The sequence below is a fragment of the Protopterus annectens genome, chromosome 7.part0 (assembly GCF_019279795.1).
Source record: "Protopterus annectens isolate FY-2018-M chromosome 7.part0, PAN1.0, whole genome shotgun sequence".
NCBI lineage: Eukaryota > Metazoa > Chordata > Ceratodontiformes > Protopteridae > Protopterus > Protopterus annectens.
Genome location: NC_056739.1, coordinates 1,335,525,667 through 1,335,548,013, shown reverse-complemented (window position 1 = coordinate 1,335,548,013; position 22,347 = coordinate 1,335,525,667).

Here is a 22,347-nt window from a genome sequence, read left to right as displayed (position 1 = left end):
AGAAATCGGACAATGTAAAACCAAACTGGCTTTTGTGCCCCCCACATTCTCCTAACTATATATTTATTTATTTTATTTATTTATTGACATTTCTGTACCGGGAAAGTCCACTGGGCCAAGTGAGCCCATTTTCAGTGGAAGCCCAGGGAGAAAAGCTCCAAAATAAGCAGTCATACAAGAAAGTAATAGATTCAAATAGCAATGGAAATTACAATTGTGCCACAGTAGTAAAATACAATATGCAAAACTACTAATAAATAATGGTAATGCATTGTAAGTGTTGAAGGCTGTAAATAGGCAGATAAGTTTAGGCAGATGCGTTTATATTGAATTAATTTAAGTAATGGCAGAGTCAGGTAGAGTGACGTTACATATCCAGTTGGAGCTAAATGGTTGTGCAGTACAGTTTTGAAGATAGAGGGGTTTGGTTGTTGGCAGATAGAGGCAGGAAGGTTATTCCATATTTTGGAAATCGTCCAGGGGTGTAACAGCTGACCAGCAGGTAGCTTGGGTTTGTGTGTTTGGAGAAGATTTTGGTTTTCAGAGTGAAGAGGCCGAGCTGGAGTATAAAGGGAGAATAGTGAATCGAGGGCAGGGCAGTTATGGGGTTAATGATCAGTTTATGGGTGGTTGTAAGCTGGTGGAGTAGGAGATAGTGGGGAAGTCCCAGCCATTCTAGTTGTTTTAAAGCAATGCATTGATGAGTAGAATGTCATCTGTTTGTGGCAAATTTAGAGATCTTATTATAGCATGATTCTAGTTTAGACTTAAGGGATGAATGTAGGTTTGTTAATAGTATAGCACCATAACTCAGAGAAGGCAGGAAGTAAGATTGTGCTAGTGTGTGTTTAGAAGAGAGGAACTTATTACGCTGGTAGAGTAATCCTAATTTTTTGTGTGTTTTACGTATATTGTTATGAATATGAAGGTTGAATTTAAGGTTTTCATCAATAATAACTCCAAAAAACTTGGTATGGGTTGCTGTTTCAATTTTTGTGGAATTACGAGAGAAGATTTCAAAGTCGGCTTTAGCGATGAAAGAATTTCTTTTGGGCAAGAAAATTATAAGTTTGGTTTTGTTGGGGTTTAGAGATAAATGATTTTTTTGAGGCCAGATTTCTACAATAGAAAAAGCAGCTGGAGTGATTTGCTTAAATTTGTTGATGTTGGGACCCCTGATGGATGGTTGAGTGGAGGTTGTTAATGAAAATGTTAAACAGGAGAGGGCCTAAGACTGAATCTTGGGGTACGCCTGCCTGCAGGGTTGTAGATGAGAGAGGAGATGGAGTTCTGCCATTTTACTGCATGCTCTCTGTTAGAGCGGTATCTTTTGAACCAATTAAGAGACTGGAGCGATAAGCCTATGTTAGAGAGTTGGGTGAGGAGGATAGGATGAGAGATAGCGTTAAAGGCTTTTGAAAGGTCTAAGAAAAAAGATGATACAATGTATACTGAATCTCGAGCTTTATTAACAGTGTCTAGGAAGGATAAAATTGCAGAGGATGTGCTATGGCTTGGGCGAAACTCGTATTGAGTGGGGGATAGAATGTCCTATTTTAGTATGTAGTTTAGAAGCGGTTTTTGAACACATTATTTCTAGTATTTTGGAGATTGGGGAAACTATGGCGATGGGACGGAAGTTGGAGATGTCAGATGAGGGGCCACTTTTATGGAGTGGTAGTATAATGGCTTTTTTCTAGAGGCTGCGGACGCAAGATTCTATGATGGATGGAAATTTAGTAGGGATTTTATTAGCAGAGTTAGAGCAGGGCTTAAGCTTTAGAAGAAGCTTTTTGATGTAAGAGGTGGGGATGGGTGAGAGATTGAATTGTGGCTGGGAATTGTGGCTGGGAAGACTGTTGAATATTATGGGGTGAGAGCGTGTCAGTGGGAGTAGAGGAAAGAGTCAAAGGAAGAGAAGTGGAAGATGAGGAAGAAGAGGAGTTGTTTGGAAGTAGAAGGGAAAAAGTAGTAGTAATATTGGCAATAGTGTCAATAAAGTACGAGTTAAAGATACTAGCTGTTTGTTCAGGGGACTTATCAGGATGTGGGCAGTGGCTGGGTTTGGTACCAGGGTTGAGAAGGTTATTGATAGATGACCAGAAGGTGCTGGGTTTCTTTTTTGATTGTTTTTTGGCCTGATTACATAGTTGTTTATAAAGAGTAAGGTCAGAAGTATTTTTTAGATTTAAGCCAGTTTTTCCATGCTTAGTCTCTGTTTGTCATAATTTCTTTTGTTGTTTTTGTTAGCCATGGGGCATAGTTAGTTTTAGTTATTTTGGTTCATGAAGGGGACAAACTGTCTAGTATTCCTATGAAGGAGCTATTGAAATGGTGCACAGCATTATCCAAGGGGAGAGTTTTAAGAATGCTCCAGTCTATGCTTTGTGGGATACTGTTAAAAGTATTGGAGTTAAATTTAGAGAGATTTTGTGCTATAATGTTATGTTTCCTGGGGAAAGAATTGCAGATGCGGGTAGTATAGGCTGGGAGATGGTTGCTAATAGCGTTGGACATGGTGCTGGAGGTTATGTACTTGTAGGATCTGAGACTAAAATCCAGTCTAGGATGGATCCTTCATTAGTTTTGTTGTTATATCTGGTTGGAGAAGACATAAGCTGGGTAAACTTAAATAGATTAATAGTTGAGGGAGCCTGGTTGGAGGAGATGGAGGACCAGTTAATGTTTATGTTTCCAAGAATGATTGTTTCATTTTGTATAGTGCATGAGAGCCAAGATAGGAAGTCTTCTAGAATGGGAATGTTGTTTCCAGGTGGAGTGTATAAGACTGTAATACATAGCTTTTTTCCATGGTTAATTTCTAGAAAGGAAATTACTATTTCGGCATGGTCAAATTGAGGAATGTGGGCTTTGTAGGGAGCTATACTGATAGTGTTAGGGTAAATACACTGCCTCCTTTGTCGTGAGTTCTGTCTGCCCTGATAATGTTAAAGTTTGGAGGGAACAGTTCAGAGTTTGGAATAGAGGGTTTTAGCCAGGTTTCGGTATCTGCAAGGATGTTGGTTTTGGTTTGTGTGAGCCAGGCATGTAGTTCAGAGGTTTTGTTACACATGCTTTGGAAATTCAAAGTGGAGAAGTGAAGGGAATTTGAGCAAATGGAGGAAGAGGGGTTTGTGTAACAATTTGAATTTGAGGGCCTAGGATTAGGGTGGATATCACCAGAGCAGGTAAGGATGGAAAAGATATTGGAAGAGTGAAGACTGAGGTAAGATAGTTTTGCGTGCAAGTAGTAAATGGAGTGGAGAGGAGATTTGAGTGTGTACTGTATGATGTAGTTAGAGGGGAGTAGGTATGCCTTAGTACACAGGAAGGGATTAGTATGATAAAGGCTGAGGCTGATTAGGGAATGAGTATTAAGAGGAGTGCAAGAGGGGTTGGAGAGACATATTGTATTAGAGGGGCGAGAGTGAGGGTGAGGTGATGTGACATTTATTAATGTAATAAGAAGTAAGACTAATAGGGAGAGAGATGCTGTTTCATAAGTGGTGTAAGGCATTTGGTATAATACAAGGAAGAAATAAGAGGTAGTGATGTAAAGAAAATGAGGCAGGAAGTGGGGGTAGAGAGCTAGGGGGTGATTGGTGGAGGTACGAGGGGGAGTGGTTAGAGAAGTATAAATGTAATGAAAGAGAGGGTGGGTGGGAATACTAACTCCAGGAATGCAGTACACTGGGGAAAAGGGCATATAACTTTTACTAGTCGTACAGTAATCTACACACTGCCACTGCTGCTGGGAACGCACAAAACATCTGCCTTATTACTTTAGATACTTCCCATAAAAATGTAAAGAGACATACCCACATTTAAAAACACTACAGCACTACTTTCTACAGGACTATCGGTATTCTGACAGACAGCACTGTAAGTTACAGAAATTGTATTTATCACAAACAAGTCACAGGTGTATGAAAACCCACATCATGTCTATGGCTTACAATTCATTGAAATGAGATTCAGTCAAATGAGTTTTCATTATTTTGAAAATTAGGTGATTTGGTCTCTGTGAAATGAAAGTTAGTCAAATGGATTTTAGGTGATGTGAAGTAGACCCATATATAATAAATATATATATATATATATATATGTATGTATATGTGTGTGTGTGTGTGTATATATATATATATATATATATATATATATATATATATATATATATATATATATATATATAAAGCATTTGACATGGTCCCGCACAAACAACTCCTCTGTGTACTCAATAACCTATCCTTTTCTCAATCAGTCACCAACTGGTTTCAGAGTTACCTGTCTGACTGCCAGCAATCTGTTGTATGGCAAAATGACATATCTCCCCAACTACCTGTCTCTATTGGTGTTCCCCAAGGATCCATCCTTGGACCCCTACTCTTCTCTATTTTCACCAATAATCTAGCCTCTGTCACCAAACATGGCACACTCATACAATACACAGATGACTCAACCATCATCTGCTCTGCCCAGTCCCTACCCGAACTGCAAAAAGTCACACAGGAAGCCTTTTCCTCTGTTGAAACTTGGTTATCCGATGCCCAATTAATACTCAACCCAAACAAAACTAAACTCCTCATCTTCGAACCCACCAAACATACTCAAAACAACTCTCACTTTAACATCACAGCAAAAGACAACACCACTATCCACCCAAACAGATCACACCAAATTGCTAGGAGTTGAAATAGACAACAGTCTCAGATTTGACATTCACATATCCATGACTGTAATCAAAGTCCACCAAAAACTAGGAGCCTTATACAGAAATAAGCAACTCCTCACCAAAGCAGCTAGGATTTCAGTTGCAAATTCGCACCTTATCTCCACCCTACTTTATGCCTGTCCAATATATACCAACCTAAGGCAATGCGATCTAAATAAACTTGAGACCTGCTACAGCAAAATCGCCAAATTCGCTACCGGGGCCTCTTACCACAGTCACCACTGTCTCTCACTTACTGAACTAGTTTGGCTAGAACTCCCTCACCTCCTCCACTCACACACAAACTGGTTAACCATCCTCTAAAGGTCCCATCCCTCCAGTATCTACTCCAGCCCTATCACACCACCAGACCACTACGATCCAGCAGCAAAAATCAATTACAGGTTACTAGAGCCAATAACACTGCTGGAGAAGCACTATTCTACAGCACTATAGCCAAATTATGGAACACCTTCCCTCCACAATAACCTCTCTATCATCATGCACCCACTTCAAAGCATTACTTAATGCACACCTAAAAACATGCTGGCTATGCCCTTGTAACTCTCCCCTCTAACTTCTCCCACTCCATCTACCCTCTACCTCTCTTCCACCCCACAAACTACCTTTGATTACAACAAGCTCTGATACTTCCATGCCTATCTACTTATTATATGGCAGTAACTTCTTATTGTAACAATTGTTAATATCTGCTATGACTTCGTGGATAGAACAGATGCTAGTTAACTACTGAATGTAATATGTTCTTCATCTATAACTATGTTTGTAATATTTTAATTGCTAGGATTCTTAATCTGTAACTATGTAATATTTTAATTTGTGGAGCTTTTCACCCCGGGCCTCCGCTGAAAATGGGCCTGTGTCCAGTCGGACATTCCCGGTCAACAAATATATATATATATATATATATATATATATATAATGGTCTAATACGGTTGATTGAAAACTCACTTGGCTGAAAATTAAATTACTAGGACCACTTCACCGAAAACTCAATTCACTGAAAACTCATTTCTTTGAAACTCATTTCGTTGAAAGTTATATATGGCCTTTTCCCCACTGTAGTGCAACCCTGGAGTTAGTATATAAAGTAAGGGGGGGGGGGGCGTAGCCCCTCACATATTATAAACATTTTAAACTATACACAGTGATACAAGTGCAATAAATAACTGTTTCCAAAAGAGAATATATAACCAAGATATGTGGGGGGCTTCACCCCCCCACCCCCCAATGTGTGGGGCTGTGCCCCCCATATCCACACTTACTTTATATACTAACTCCAGGGTCGCACTACAGTGGGGAAAAGGCCATTTATAACTTTAAACGAAATGAGTTTCAGTCAAGTGAGTTTTCATTGAAGTGGTCCTAGTAATTTCATTTTCAATCAAGTGAGTTTTCAATCAACCGTAGTAGACATATATATATATATATATATATATATATATATATATATATGTATATGTGTGTGTGTGTGTGTGTGTGTGTGTGTGTATATATATATATATATATATATATATATATATATATATACATATATATATATATATATATATATATATATATATATATATATATATATATATATATATATATATATATATATATATATATATATATATATATATATATATATATATATATATATGGATCTAGGACATATACTCAACTAATCAAATCAGCGAATGTGAATCTCGCGCGCACAGAACACCGAAAACGGAAACAACCGAAAACACAGGTAAACGAATATGAGATTACCGAAATGAACAGAATGGCAAATAGGTGCAGCAGAGGTTACGGACTGGATTAAGGTAAGTGTGCGATAGGGACTTTAGGGTTAGGGAGCGGGTAAGGTGTGTGTGCGATAGGGACTTTAGGGTTAGGGAGCGGATAAGGTGTGTCTGCGATAGGGACTTTAGGGTTAGGGAGCGGGTAAGGTGTGTGTGCGATAGGGACTTTAGGGTTAGGGAGCGGGTAAGGTGTGTGTGCGATAGGGACTTTAAGGTTAGGGAGCAGGTAAGGTGTGTGTGTGATAGGGACTTTAGGGTTAGGGAGCGGGTAAGTTGTGTATGTGGTAGTCAAGGACTTTAGGGTTGGGTTGAGGTAAGTGGATAGGTTGTAGTGTATATATGGTTTAGTGGAGGGTTAGTCGTAGGGTTATGTTAAGTGTATGTGTTTGGTGTATTTATTTTTGGAGTGTTTGTGTTGTGTGTGTGTGTTACCTGTACGTATTTGCCATTCTGTTGTTTTTGGTGTTCTAATATTCGGTTGCCTGTGTTTTCGAGTGTTTCCGTTTTCGTTGTTCTGTGCGTGTGATTTTGACTTTCGATGATTTGATTAGTCGAGTATATGTTGCAGATCCATAGATATGTATATATATATATATATATATATATATATATATATATATATATATATATATATATATATAGGTTTACTATCAAAATGCTGCCGTGCAATTGCACGGCTATGAAGTATTCGAACAACATATGTTCGAACACTGCATAGTTCGGCAGGTGATGTGAGCGAACGTTATCATTGCGAATGGACTGTGCATTCGTAATTTTAACATTCGCTCATGTAAGGAGATCGCGGTACAGTGCAGTTAGGGAAATACATCCCTTTCCTCACTGTAGTGCGATCTCGGAGTTGGCATATTAAGTTAGGGGGGCTTGCCCCCCTGCATAGATGTGAGTTTAGGCTAGTTAGGTAGGGAGTTAAGGGAAGGGAGTGCTGTTGAAAATGTCGCGTTTACATTTTCGACAATTAACAGCTGTTTTCGACATTAGGGACATACGGAAATGTTCATTTCCAATGTTAAAATTCGAACATTCATACACTTTTTATTTTAATTTTCGATTTTTTGATAGTAAACCATATATATATATATATATATATATATATATATATATATATATAGGTCTATATTATATTTTCAAAACTTTCAAACATCGAACACCATATGGTCGACACCATATGAGCGATGTTTGAAATTTCGAAAATATAATAAAAAAAAAAAATCAAAAACTATACTTACTTAAACACTGTAGGCTGCGCCTCCCACACCCCCGCTACTTAAATATTCCTTCTCCGAGATCGCACTGCATTGAAGTAAAGGGAAGATATTCACTACGGCGATTTCCAATCGGGTTCGCTCAATACATTTTCGCCATTTACAATTTTCTGTCACGAGGTAGGAACCTTATATATATATATATATATATATATATATATATATGGTTTACCTTTACATGTGCGTATTGCACAAGGGCGAACAGCAATTTTCCGAAAGGCAAACGCTGAACGGAAAAAGGTTCGAATGTGCAATGAGCAAATGCACAGTGAGATTTGCTCATTGCACATTTGACATTCTGGGGTAGATTGCACTATAGTGGGGATTGGGAAATGGTTTCTTTTCCCACTGTAGTGTGATCTCTGAGTTAGAATAATAAAGTAGGGGGTGTGGGGGGTGCAAGGGGGGCTTGCCCCCCTGCATTATACTTTATCTAATTTTTATTTTGACATTAATGTTTGAAAATCAGGGAATCGGCTTTTCGATTTGCTGATTTTCTAACATTTACAACTGTCACTGTTTTTAAGTTTCATGGTTACGATTCGATCATATGAGCAATCGCACTACTGTGTTTCACTGTTATGAAGGTAAACTGTTTTGTATATATATATATATATATATATATATATATATATATATATATATATATATATATATATATATATATATATATACACGTGTGTGTGTGTGTGTGTGTGTGTGTATACATATATATATATATATATATATATATATATATATATATAATACACATATAACTAGGGGTCTATGGTTAATCATCGAAGACAATATCTATCGAACTGCTTTTAAGCAAAAACTGTCTAACGTGCTTTTTGTTGTATAGGCTGTTTATCATGAATGCATTCATCAAATACTCCTAGTTGGCCATCTTCACTACAGGATAGCAAACCTACCCTTTCTCCACCATAGGAGTTGGTATATATAATTATCGAAGGTGTAGGGGGCGCAGCACTGCACATAAGGAATGTCCAGTGTTAATCTAATCTTCCTTTTGTGTTACTTCCTTGGAGATGGCCAACTGTGAGTTTTCAATGAATGGATTTACGATAATGAGCCTGTACAATAAAAAGCACATTCGACGGCTAGTGTTCGCTTAAAAGCCATTCAATGGATATTCTTTTTGACAGTTAATCATAGAACGAAGTAGTTCACCTGTATTTCAAAGTGCATGAAATGACAAAACAATTGCTAAGTAGTAGGATCTCTGTCTGACAACTCTAGGATTTCAGGTTCAATCCTGACTGCCAGTCATTGTCTTGATTTTTTTTTCATGTTCTCCCTGTGTGTTTGTGAGTTTTCTCTGAAATCTACATTCTCTTACTTTCCAAAAATATATTGCTGGTTTGCCTGTACTCAGCTGTCTGAAATTATTTTGCATTTAATCATGCTGCTGTTGCCAGGGTCATAGGCCTTTTTGAACAATGTCTCAGTTCACCTACCTAAAAGCAGCCACACAGAAGTACAGCTGCCCATACCAAAGTATGGATGTTCTTCGTGTTTTACTGTTGCAGTCATTGCATTTGGGTTATCTGCCTGCAGGTAGCCCTCAGCCGACCTGAATACCAGGGTCTTGGATTCCTGTGTCGGATGCTGTCTGTTTTTCCATGATGTCAGGTTGTCAGGGGTATAAAACATGCAGCCGACACCATTACATCAGTCTTTCTTGCCGCGCAGTGCCCGAAGCAGAAGCAGATCACAAGTGCCGGTCAGCCGACTCCTGAAATTTTCGATGTTAAGTTGTCCAATCTCACCTTCGTTCTTGCTGGATGGGTTTGGAGCCGATCCTCAGCTTCGACTCGGCCACTTTCTATAGCTCGAGAGCTCTTTACTGGCTTGAGGCTACCCCTTATCCCAGAATGCCCAGCTTCAGCTACCTAGATCTCATTTGCCGCTTTAGCTGCGTGGTTGCGTCAATACTGGCTCAGGCTTAGTATAACTTTTTTTCTGTGTTTAAATTTAAATACTTTACTTGAAAAGTTAGTATTTTTTTCTCTGTTTATAGTAGTTAGTAAGTTTATTTAGTTGTAAACCCCTTATCTTGTCCTCTGTTGTGTTTTTGTACTGTGTTGGCCATCGCCCCTTAGTCGCTAGGCCTTCTGTTGTTCCCTGAACTTATTTAAATTAAAGAGTCCCCTCCCCCTCAAGGACAGCCGTTTAAGTTAGAGGCTCTCCTTTAAGGTTTTTATCAATATCATTTTTTATTATTGTAGTGTGTCTTTTTGTGGTACTTTCTTTTTTTCTCAAAATGTCCAAGGAAGTTAAAACTCCAGGGTTTAAAAAGTGTGACTCATGCTGTCAGAAGATGTCTCTGACAGATGGGCACACTAGTTGTGTGTACTGCTTGGGGGCTCAGCACCTGAAGGACTCTTGCTCTTTTTGTCATGCCTTTAGTCCAAGGGTCCTGCAGGAGCAGAAAAACAAGCTAATCCTCCGTGGATTGTTGAAACAGGATTCTCTGGCTAAAGCATTTCAGCCAGTGAAATCTTTGAAGTCAGTCAAGCCGTCGGCTCCATGTTCGGAACCGACCTGTGAGCTTGACAGACCACGTGTGTTGGTGCCCTCTAGCACAGACAAGACTACTCCTCTGTCGGCTCCCAACTGTTACCTTGGAGCCATCTCAGAGTCACAAACGAGCTAGGTCTCCTTCATTGGTGCCAATTCGCTCAGTGCCCCAGTCACCCTTACTTCAGAGCACAGCCAGTAATCGCTCATCTTACCACTCCTCTCGATCCTCAAGGTTATCAGATCAGGATATGGAGAGAGTGGTCAGTAGGTTGCTGAAGTCAAAGGCCCTTGCAAAATTGCTTTCAAGCCCGCCTCAACAGGCCTTGGCTCCATCCATTTTGATATCGATTCCTCCTCCGACTATGCTTTGTTCGGAGCTGGAGTCCATGGATGTTCCGATAGTGGTTTCTTTGGCTCCGATGAAATCCTCTTCAGCTCCGATTACCTCGGTTCTTTTTTCCATCGAGGTATCTGGGTGCTGAAGTTCTCTCATTGGCTCCAAGGGGGGAAGTGGCATCGGACCCTTGTCCGACACCGCTGTCCCTCTCGGAGCATCGGCTCAGTTGAGAGCGACTCACACATTGGCCTTGGAACCGTCGCCCTTGGCACAGAGTGGGATTCCTGTCACTTCGGAGCTGGATCCCTCTTTGTGTCAAAACCGTGATGCTTTCGAGGTCATGCGGAGAGTGCTGTCCCCACAGACGGCCCCACTGTTGTTCCCATCGGCTCCATCCCCTTCAGTGCCTGTGCCAACCTCTGCTCCTCCTCCAGCCCCAGAGCGTAGGGAACCTATGCCCCAGGACACCCCACTGGGTGAACCCTCTTCTTCCGAAACCTCCCCAGAGCATTCTGAGCAGGCTTCCCAGAAGAAAAAGTGCAAGAAGAAGCACCAAGACTCCCCTGAGTCTGTCACCTCAGATACAGACCTGGATGAATCAGAGGAGTCCACAAGGTCTCCCCTCTGAAGATGTTTCCTTTTCGGACATCCTCTAGATTCTTAGGTAGAGGCATAGCTGGACTTCCCTAGCCTCCTCCAAGGACGAGTCTGTATACCTGGACGCATTTGGTTCCTGACCTTTCACCTCCTGGGTGTCTCCGCCTTTTGATCCACTCATATCTGTAGTGTCTCAAAAGGCTTGGTCAGCTTCAGATTCCATGGAAACTTTCCCGAGGAGACCTAATAAATTTATCACAGCTCCCCAAGACAAACAATTCCTGACTAAAGCTGTCCCAGCTGATGCCATGGTGGTATCAGCAGCCACAAAGAGAGAGTTAGCTGAAACCTTCTCATCTGTCCATCCACTGAGTAAAGAGTCTCGTACGATGGACAGATATGGGAAGCAAATTTTTTCATCAGCAACCTTCTCCTTTAGGGTCCCTAAACTATCTTTCCCATTTTACTAGACTTCAGAGGGGTATTCTAAAGGAGCTTGGAGATACCTTACAAGATCCCACAGCTGAGGGAGCTTCAGCCAAGGTAGCTACCTAGCTGATGACTTTAAATTCAGTAGTCAACTCCTCCATGAGGCTTATTTCATATGCAGCCGATGGAGCGAGCGAGCTGCAGGAACAGGAGTGGCTCTTAGGAGACATTCTTGGCTGTGGCTGTGTCAGTTTGCTGAACCTTTCAGAGCATCCTTCACCAATACCCCCTTTGATGGCTCCTCTCTTTTTGGGCCTCAGGTGAAAGACACGCTTACCAGGTGCCAGCAGGAAGGCAAGGCACTCTCTGATCTGGGAGTCCATTTTTCCACTCCTACTGGAACATACCTAAAGGGTCAGCAGGGTGGCAAGATGTGGTTTCGAAAATTCCAGGGACCATTGCCTGACGCATGTGGTGATTTTTCCCCCAGGGGCAGAGGGGGGAACAATAACAATGGCGGACACCACCCTCGTGGCAGAGGGGGTCCGCAAAATCAGGGTGACAGAGATACGTTCTCTTCCAAACCCCATCAACATCCGTGAAGGGATGCCCAACTGCTCAACTCTGGAGGCAGTCGGGGGAAGGCTTTCATTGTACCCAATCGCCTGGCAAAATATTACAAAAGACAAATGGGTACTATCCATTATATCCGGAGGTTACAAAATTCCCTTCCATCAACCCCCTCTCATTTCAAAAAAATCCATCCCAGATGTTCCACCCAATCTAAGGGATCAGGCAGTCACAGAAGTTTCAAGACTGCTAGAAAAAAGAGCCATTCAGGAAGTCTCCGCAGACCAAGTAGGATCCGGAACTTACTCAAGATTTTTTTTAGTGCCCAAAAAGACAGGGGACTGGAGACAAATTCTGGATCTCAGCAGATTAAACAAATCTGTACAAAAAGAAAAGTTCCAGATGGTAACACTGCAGTCCATTCTCCCCTTTCTGGGTCAGGACAATTGGATGTGCTCCATAGATCTTCAGGACACGTACTATCATATAAAAATGGACAGATGGTCCAGGAGATTTCTATGCTTCCGGCTAGGGGCCAGTCATTACCAGTTCAGAGCTCTGCCCTTTGGTCTCACCACAGCCCCCAGGGTGTTCACCAAATGCATGGCAGTAGTTACGGCTCACCTGAGATGTCTAGGATTCCAGGTGTTTCCTTATCTAGACGACTGGCTCCTGACTGCTACCACCAGGCAACAACTTATAGAGGCACGAGATTACACCATCACATCCTGTGCTCAACTAGGCATCACAATAAACTTCGAAAAAATCTGCCTTGTTGCCCTGTCAATCTATTACATACATAGGAGCAGAGCTAGACACAAGAAAAATTATTGTAAAATTGCCTCAGGAAAGAGTTTCCATTATTCGACAACAGGTGTCACTTCTCCTGAGGAGCAAAAGAATTCAAGTCACATATGTCCTTCAAGCTCTAGGGTCAGTGGCGGCAGACATTCTTCTATTTCCCTTAGCACACTTTCACATGAGAATCCTTCAGTGGCTTCTTTTCACACAGTGGTCCTTCAAGGAATTACCTGTATCTCACATGATGCTAATTACGGAATCTTGCAAAAGACACCTTTACTGGTGGATGGTCTCCCCACTAGTGACTCAGGGCAGAACTTTCATGGAATCCCATCCAGTTGCCACAGTGACCACGGACGCTTCCCTGATAGGGTTGGGGGGGCATTATCGAGGTAAGACAGTCCAAGGCATGTGGCGACCTCACGAGTACCACTTGCACATCAATGTCCTGGAGATGAGAGCAGTGCTCCTAGCATTGCAAGCTCTTCAAGACTCTCTCCCTGCCGGGTACTATTGCAATACAGACGGACAACATGTCAGTGGTTTGGTACATCAACAAACAGGGCGGAAGCAGGTCTTAACCCTTGTGCTGAGAGGCCCTCAGACTGTAGCAATGGGTGATTTCCTCCCAATGTTTTCTGACAGCAACACATATCCCTGGGAAATCCAACGTAATAGCGGACAGGCTCAGCAGGGCTATCCTCATCCAGCACGAGTGGTCTCTGAAACAGGAAATTGTGCTCTTATTTTCCGCAAATGGGGCAAGCCTTGATGCAGTCTCTTTGCCTTTCCCCCCAACAACAAATGCAGCAGCTACTTCTCCCTTGTTCCTCCTCCAGGTCAGACACCCAGGGATGCTCTAGTCCACGATTGGGATCAGGGACTCCTTTATGCATTTCCCCACTTTCCCCTAATTCCAAAAGTCATTCAGAAAGCAAAATCATTGGGTTGCAAGATGATCCTCATTGCCCCCTATTAGCCTCGACAGATTTGGTTTCTCTTCCTTCACCCCCACCTTCTAGCCCAGCCTCGGGTTCTGGACCCAGTACCGGACCTCTTGATTCATCAGTCAGGTGGGTTACACCAATCCCTCTAATCTCTCAAGCTCACAGCTTGGTTACTCCACTTCCAATCTTAGCCAGGCTCCCCAATATGTCAGTGCGTGATATTATTGTTTCCTCCCATAAGACAACTATAAGGAAAGTTTATGCTAACAAATGGAAAAGATTCTCTTACTGGGCAGAATCCTGGAATTTAGATCATTTTACAGCTCCTGTACACAAAATTTTGGATTTCTTAGCAGAACTGTTTCAATCTGGTGCAGCTGCTGCTACCATCAGAGTACAACTAGCTGCCATTTCAAATTTTCACATCAGAGTTTTTAACTCAAGCATAATGTCTCACAAACTCTGTAAGACCTTCATGAGAGGTACATCTCTACTTACACCCCCAGTGAAAGAGCCCCTTCCACCTTGGGATCTTAGTTTGGTTCTGGCCTCCGTGATACTGCCACCCTTTGAACCAGCAGCATCATGTTCTTTGAAATTTCTCTCTTAGAAAACTCTCTTCCTAGTTGCTATTACTTCTGCCAGATGTGTTTCAGAACTCCATGCCCTATGTGTTCACCCTCCATACCTGGTTTTTCACAAAGACAGAGTTTCTCTGAGAACCACCCCATCTTTTCTACCTAAAGTTTGTTCAGAACACAATTTGAATCAATCCATTAAACTTCCTGTCTTTTCCCTAATCATTCCAACAAGGGAGAATACAGATTACACCGACTGGATGTGCATAGACAACTACGTTTCTATCTCCATAGAACTAAAGAGCTGAGAAAATCAGATCAGTTGTTCCTTTCATTTCTAACAACAAACAAGGACTTCCATTTTCTAAAGTAACCTTATCAAAATGGTTATCAGACACCATTGCCTATACTTACCATTTGCGACAAAAAGATCTTCCAGCAAGACCCAAAGATCATTCAACCATGTCATTAGCTACTTTGGTAGCTTTTCAGTCTAGATTACCCATAGAGTCAATTTGTGCAGCAGCTACTTGGGCAGATCCTCATACATTTATTTCTCATTACAAAGTAGATGTGGTCTCCCGGGGCAGGGCTTCCTTTGGGTCCACGGTTCTGAAGAGTCTGTTCCAGTGAGCCACCCAGGATTGAGGTGCTAGGGATGCTGTCCCATTCAGCAAGAATGAAGGTGAGACTGGACAACTTAACATAAAGAAGTTATGTACCTACCATAACGTTCCATGTTAGTTGTCCTTCATCTCACCTTCCTTCTTGCGTCCCTCCCTCCTTCCCCCTTCCTCGAGGATTGAGAGGAGTTTTTCAATGGTTTCACTAGCTAACTTGTTTTGTTCTTAGTTGCTTCCCAAGCAAACCATGACAATTTACTGTATATCCAGGTTTAATAATAATGGATTATCTTCTATGATTATGTCTAGTGTAAGCTATCTCAGACGTCATCTGGGTAGCTGATGCTGGGCATTCTGGGATAAGGGGTAACCTCGAGCCAGTAAAGAGCTTTCGAGCTATAGAAAGTGGCCGAGACGGAGCCGAGGATCGGCTCCAAACCCATCCAGCAAGAAGGAAGGCGAGATGAAGGACAACTAACATGGAACGTTATGGTAGGTACATAACTTCTTTTTTTTTGAGTTTCAGAACCGAAGTCTTCAAAAAAAGCTAAGTACCCCATTGGGGATCCTTTTTCTTGCACTTAACCGATGTCTGTAAAAGTTAACAATTGTCTTACCTGTGGAAAGCAAATACCTCATAAAGATTTTAATTCATACTACATTCCTTGCCTAGACCCAGATCACGACGTCCCTCTCTGTCGGTTTTGTGCCTTATTCAACCCCCGAACTATTCGTCGTTGGTCTATTTTTGCAAATTATTTTGGTACTCGTTATAACTATCCAGAAATGGCTCTGATAAGCCATCCGACTACCGATATTCCGAAAAAGCGTAACAATAAAGACAGAGACCGACCGCATAGGTCCAAAACTGCCACCGACGCTTCCGTTAAGCTAGTCGCCAGTCCGCTGGTACTCATTGAGGTGCTTTTGCAGCCCTTGATACCCGCTACTTCAGATTCGCAGACCTCTACTGAGACCCATTCGGAGTCCGGTATGCCGTGAGATGCTTCTTCGACTATAGAACCTGTGAATATCTACCTTGGATGGGTCCGGAGCTGCTGTGCAGGCACCAGCTTCTGAGGGTGTATTCAGGCCTACAGACTTGCATTTTAAACCAACGCCATCGTCTTCATCCAGGTCTAAAACTCGACCCACACCTAGAAAACCGACGTCCAAACCACATGGTCAGGTCCATATGCCTAAAAAACAAATGCTTAGAATGGCTGAAGACCTTATTACTTTAATTAGGGGAAGCCAGCCTTCCCCCTCTAAGAGACCTAGAACCCTTCTGATTCTTCTGATCAGGTTTCTGATATTTCTGTTTCTTCTGATTACCAGGATTTGCCCTTATCTACCTACGAGGATTCTGATGCAGAGGATTCCATTCCCTCTGCTTCCCCTCCAGAAGATTTTTCTTTTGTTGAAACCTTGCACACTCTTAGGGAGCATTTCCGCTGGGAAAGCTAGGATTACTGTGACTCCAAAAAGAGGCTTAGGGAATTCTTACTCCTTCCTCAACACAGGCCTTTAGCTATCCCTCCTGTTCTGGACATTGTAGATGATGCTTTCTTGGAATCTAGCCTGTCCCCAGACACTTTACCTCCAGCTCCCAGAAAACCTGACAGGTATTATAGAGTACTTGATTCTCACAAGTTCCTCTTCAAGAATCCTACTGTGGATCCAGAGACCATTTCCCAAGGTCCAAAGGGCATTAAGGCTACTACTGCCAAAAATCCTACTCCTTCTGATAGAGATTCTAGAGCCTTGGACAGATGGGACAAGAAGGTATACACTTCTGCTACTTTGGCCATTAGGGCTTTAAATTGCCATTTTCATATGTTAAGGTACCAGAAGCATATTATGGGACTACTTAAACAGAAAATGATGTTGATTCCTGACTGTGCTGAACACAAAGAATTACAGGATTCAATGCATTCTGCTGAATAAGTTGGTAAACATACTTTGCAATGTGGTTTTGACTCTTTAGAAGCATCTTGCAGGGCTGCTGTCACTGGGTCTGTACTTAGAAGGCATGCTTGGCTTAAGGAGCAAAACTTGCCAGATCATGTTAAAGCTAAATTACTGGATGCTCCCTTAAACCAAGACTGCCTGTTTGGCAACAGAGCAGAAGTCGTCCTCAAAAAGATGGAGGAAAAAGCTAAATTTTTGCAAACTGTTAAAGATTTCCTGCAAGTACAGCCTCCCAGATTTAGTAGGCATTGGCCTTCAAAGAAATGGTCCTTTCCAGTCTTTTCCAGGCCTTCTCAGTCCAAACTCAGGAACAGCAGACAACCTAGGTTACAGTCTTAGGCTACGCACAGACCTAAGCAGTGGGGGGCTCCCACTTCCAAAGCAGGAAGTAGTAAAATACCCCCCTACGGAAAAATGTCACAATGACTTAACCTTAACCCTTCCAAGCCCTGCTCAACTGCCTGCTCCCTTAGGAGGAAATCCCGCCCTGTATGCAAAAAACTGGGTTTTAAAAATAGTTTTCCAAGGATACAAATTCCACTTCCACACCCTACCAACCCCAAATGGTTGGCCAGACCTACCCCCAAATCAGTGGGCAGAGGCTCACCAGCAGGTTCTCTCACTTCTAAATATCAGGGCTATTCAACCTGTCCCAGCAGAAGAAAGGGGACAAGGTTTTTATTAAAGACTTTTCCTGGTACCCAGAAAAAACAGCTCTTGGCGTCCTATCCAGGACCTCTCTATTCTAAACACCTTTTTGGCAATCCCAAAATTCAGAATGCTAACTCTTCAGCAGCTGCTTCCTATGCTAGACAAAGATGCCTGGTTGGCAACCTTAAACTTAAAGGAAGCTTACCTGCACATGCCAATAAGGAAATCTTGCAGGAAATACCTGCGCTTCAGGGTTGGCTCCATGCACTATCATTTCTCTGCATTTCCCTTTGGCTTATCTACTGCGCCCAGGGTATTCACAAAGTGTCTAGCTCCAGTCATTGCATTTTGCAGACAGAGAAATATTTAAATATACCGATAGCCGGATGATTGTCTGATTCAGGCAGGTAGCCAGGACTTGCTATTAAAACATCTGGCATTCATAAAGAAGCGTCTAACCTCACTGGGGTACACCATAAATGAAAAGAAATCTCACCTTGTACCCTGCCAAACAGATTGTATTCTTGGGAGCAAACCTGAACACGACTTCCCAGATGGCTTTCCTCACTCCATAGAAACAAGTTTATTTGACAGCCTACTTCAAACTACTGGCCACAAAGACCTAGCTATCTGCAAGGAAATTTCTGCAAGCCCTGGGGTTCATGGCCTCTTGCATTCTACTAATTCCATATGCAAGACTGCATATGAGGAAACTACAATGGTATCTAAAAAGCCTATGGTGCCAACATTCTCAGGACATGGAATCAATGATTCTTATCATTCCTTGTATAAAGACAGAGTTCCTTTGGTGGGCAGAGGCCTGCTATCACAACAAAGGGCTCCCTTTCACTCTACCCCCTGCCTAACAACAGACGCATTAGACTATGCATGGGGGGCTCACTTGGCAGGGCAGTGCATTCAGGGCAAATGGAACCCGAGTCAGATGCACCTGCATATCAGCCAAAAAGAAATGTTAGCTGTACAGAATTCCCTGACAGCCTTCAAAGACCACATCCTTCCAGGACAATTATTGGTAAAGACAGACAACACTACAGTTATGTGGTACATAAACAAGCAGGGGGGAACCCACTCGTACCCTCTCTGCAGACTAGCCATGGCTCTGTGGAACACAGCTTTGAGCTACCAAGTGCACCTACAAGCTCAATTCCTGCCAGGCAAGCTAAATTCACAGGCAGACGACCTAAGCAGAAATCTCATGGACCCACATGAATGGAAACTGGAACCAAAAATATTCAACCTCTTGAGGAAGAAATGGGGGACTCCGGAGATAGACCTGTTTGCCTTCCCTCAGAACTACCAATTGGACAAATTCTGCACAAGGACTCCCCACAGTCAAACTTGGAAAGTGGATGCCCTGTCCTTTACCTGGGAAAGTCTCTTGGTTTATGTCTTTCCCCCTCTGCCTCTCCTCTCGAGGGTTCTGCTAAAGATCAAGCAGGACAAGCCAAGGACAATACTGATTGCACTAGACTGGCCACGCCAGCATTGGTACTCCCTCTTGCACAGTATGATACTGCTGGAGCCATGGCACCTACCTCAGACTCCTTCCCTGCTGTCCCAGCAGGCGGGCCAGATTCTGCACCCTCAGCTTCAAACCCTGAATCTTGCAGCCTGGCTAATTCCTTGAGCTGTCCAATATCATCCCTCAGTAAGCAGGTGCTAGATGTCATTCTGGAAGCAAGGAGGCCTAGTACTAGAAAATCCTATGCTGAAAAGTGGAAAAGATGCTGTTCCTGGAGCCAGACTCAGGGGATTGGCACAATGGTGCCCAGCTTACCTCATATTCTTCATTACTTAACAGAAATGCTCCATAAGGGCCTATCCTTCTCGTCAATTAAAATTCATGCCTCTGCCATTTCAGCACATTATAATACTCAACCACCCCTCTTCTCTCACCCCCTGCTAAAGCAATTCCTCAGAGGGGCCAAAAATGTAAGACCCCCCCCCCCAGGCAAGCCCCTACTCCAGCCTGGGACCTTAACTTTGTATTGGAAAAGCTCACTCTCCCTTCATTTGAATCAGCTGCTACTGCAGGGTTGAAATTCCTTTCTTGGAAAACAGCCTTCCTTCTAGCCATCACTTCAGCAAGAAGAGTGTCTGAATTACAGGCTCTCATGGCAGTGGAGCCCTTCGTTATCTTCTATGCAGACAGGGTTTCCCTCAGGACCATTCCTTCCTTCATGCCCAAGGTGGTGTCTAGTGTGGCCCTAAGTCAGTTCATTCATTTGTCTACGTTTTTCCCAAATCCACAAAACAAAGGAGAACGAATACTGCACTCTTTGGACGTGCACAGACAACTTGGATTTTATTTGGACAGGACTAAGCCTCTCAGAAAATCTGAACAGCTGCTAGTTGGCTTTGCTGCAGGGGCAGAGGGGAAGGCCATTTCAAAGCAAATCATTTCTAAATGAATAGCCCATTGCATTCATTTTTGCTGTAAGCACCATGGAAAACCTACCCCACAGGGGATAAGATCACATTCCACCAGGGCTGCATCTACCTCTACAGCCTTTCTCAGTGGAGTCCCTACCAGGGACATCCTAGAAGCTGCTACCTGGAGCTCTGTACATACCTTCACCAAGCATTACCACTTGCCTATTTTTTCTAAATCTAGAGCTGGTTTTGCCACTACAGTCTTGCAGGGCTTAATAGCTGGTCCTAATGCTCTCTAACTTCCTCCTCCCTTCCTTAGCTTTGCGAATCAACCCAAATGTAATGACTGCAACAGTGAAACACGAAGAACATAGTACAGTTGTGTACACGTACCATAAATGTAGATGTTCGAGTGTATTCACTGTTGCAGTCCTGGTTACCCTCCCTCCAGCCCTCTGACTACTCTTGGCTCTACCTTTCCTTCTTGTTTGGTGTATCTAAGCTTTCTGGTGTATTTGCTTTTTGATGGATTTGTACCATAACATATAATTGCTTCCCATTGTGTGGGCACCTGACATCTGGGGTAAGAAAAACAGATGTAATGGCATCGGCTGCATGTTTTATACCCCCGACGATCTGACGTCATGGAAGAAGAGACCGCATCCGAAGCAGGAATCCAAGACTGTGGTATTCAGGCTGGCTGAGGGTTACCTGCAGGCAGATAACCCAAATGTAATGACTGCAACAGTGAATACACTCGGAACATCTACATTTATGGTAAGTGTACACAACTGTACTTTACAAGTGCAGGAAAGCACATTGTAGATAATTTAATAGAATCTGTAAGCTACACGTAGAACAAAATCACTTCTTAATGGTATGTGACCATTTAAGTAAGCTTGTTTTCAAAGAGTGTCATCTTGCTATGTTAGAAAAGCAGATAAAAACTGAATTTTCTGTATGTGCAGTTGAAGTACATAATTTGAAGGTAGTGCAGAGGTTTGACTGCGTAAAATGCTGAAAGTTACGTTTAAGAGAAACGTATAGTTTAAAGCAAAAAAATATTGCTTTTAAGTTAAATATTGGTATTGAGTGCAGTGTTTTATCAGACTATACATTTTCTAAGTCACTCACCTTGCCTAATACTGGTTATATATTTCCACATATTCTTCTGATATATTCGGGGCACAATCTAAAGCTATTGGGTTAGAATTTGCTTATTTGTGAATTCTGTCAGAGATGGTTCAAGTTATATATTCCGCTGGTTTTGTTGACTGTCCTATGCTATAACTTTATAACAACATTAGGAGTATTTAATGTATACAACCCTTATTGTTACTTTTTTCTTATGTGTCGTGGCTGGAGCATGCAGGCTACGCCAACCCACTCATGAATTGAAATGTGAAAGAAATGTAATTCCCATGATACTTTAAAATGTATTCCTGCAGATTGTCACTACATATTTTTTGTAAGCAGCTTGAGACAAATGGGTTTTCTTTTGCATGAAGTGTTTTTGTTTACGCCATATATGCTATTTCCATGTAAAGACCAAAGGTCTCAGCATTCAAACACATACAACACATAAAAATAAAGGCTGCATTATTCTATTTTACAGAAACATCCATCCTATGGATATTGTACAAACATCAGTAGAGGTAAAATATTAAAATGTGTGCATGTGTGTCTATTTAAGAGGGAAAAGAAGATTTAATAATTATTTTGTTTTTATGACAAATATTTTCTTTGACTAACAAGATAAGGTTGATAGGCTAAGCAAACAGGCTATGAGATATAAGGACCCACAAGAGAGTTTTTGTGAAAGAAGATGGACCTATATTTTTTCTTTTTCAGAAATTCAAAACTGTTATCACTATACTTTCTTCTTTGCCAGTAGCAAACTGGTGTAATGTATACCCAGGTGATTTTGCAATTTTCACCACAGCTACTTATGTACAGTTTCTATAATAACATAATATGAAGTGTTTTATTAACTTTCCAGTCATAACTGACTTGTTAAGTACTGAAGATGTAGATACCAAGAAATTCTTCTCAGGAATGAACCAAAGCAAGGTGTCAGGTGTTTGTAGTGGTAAGGTGCACTTTTATAATTTGTAATTGCTT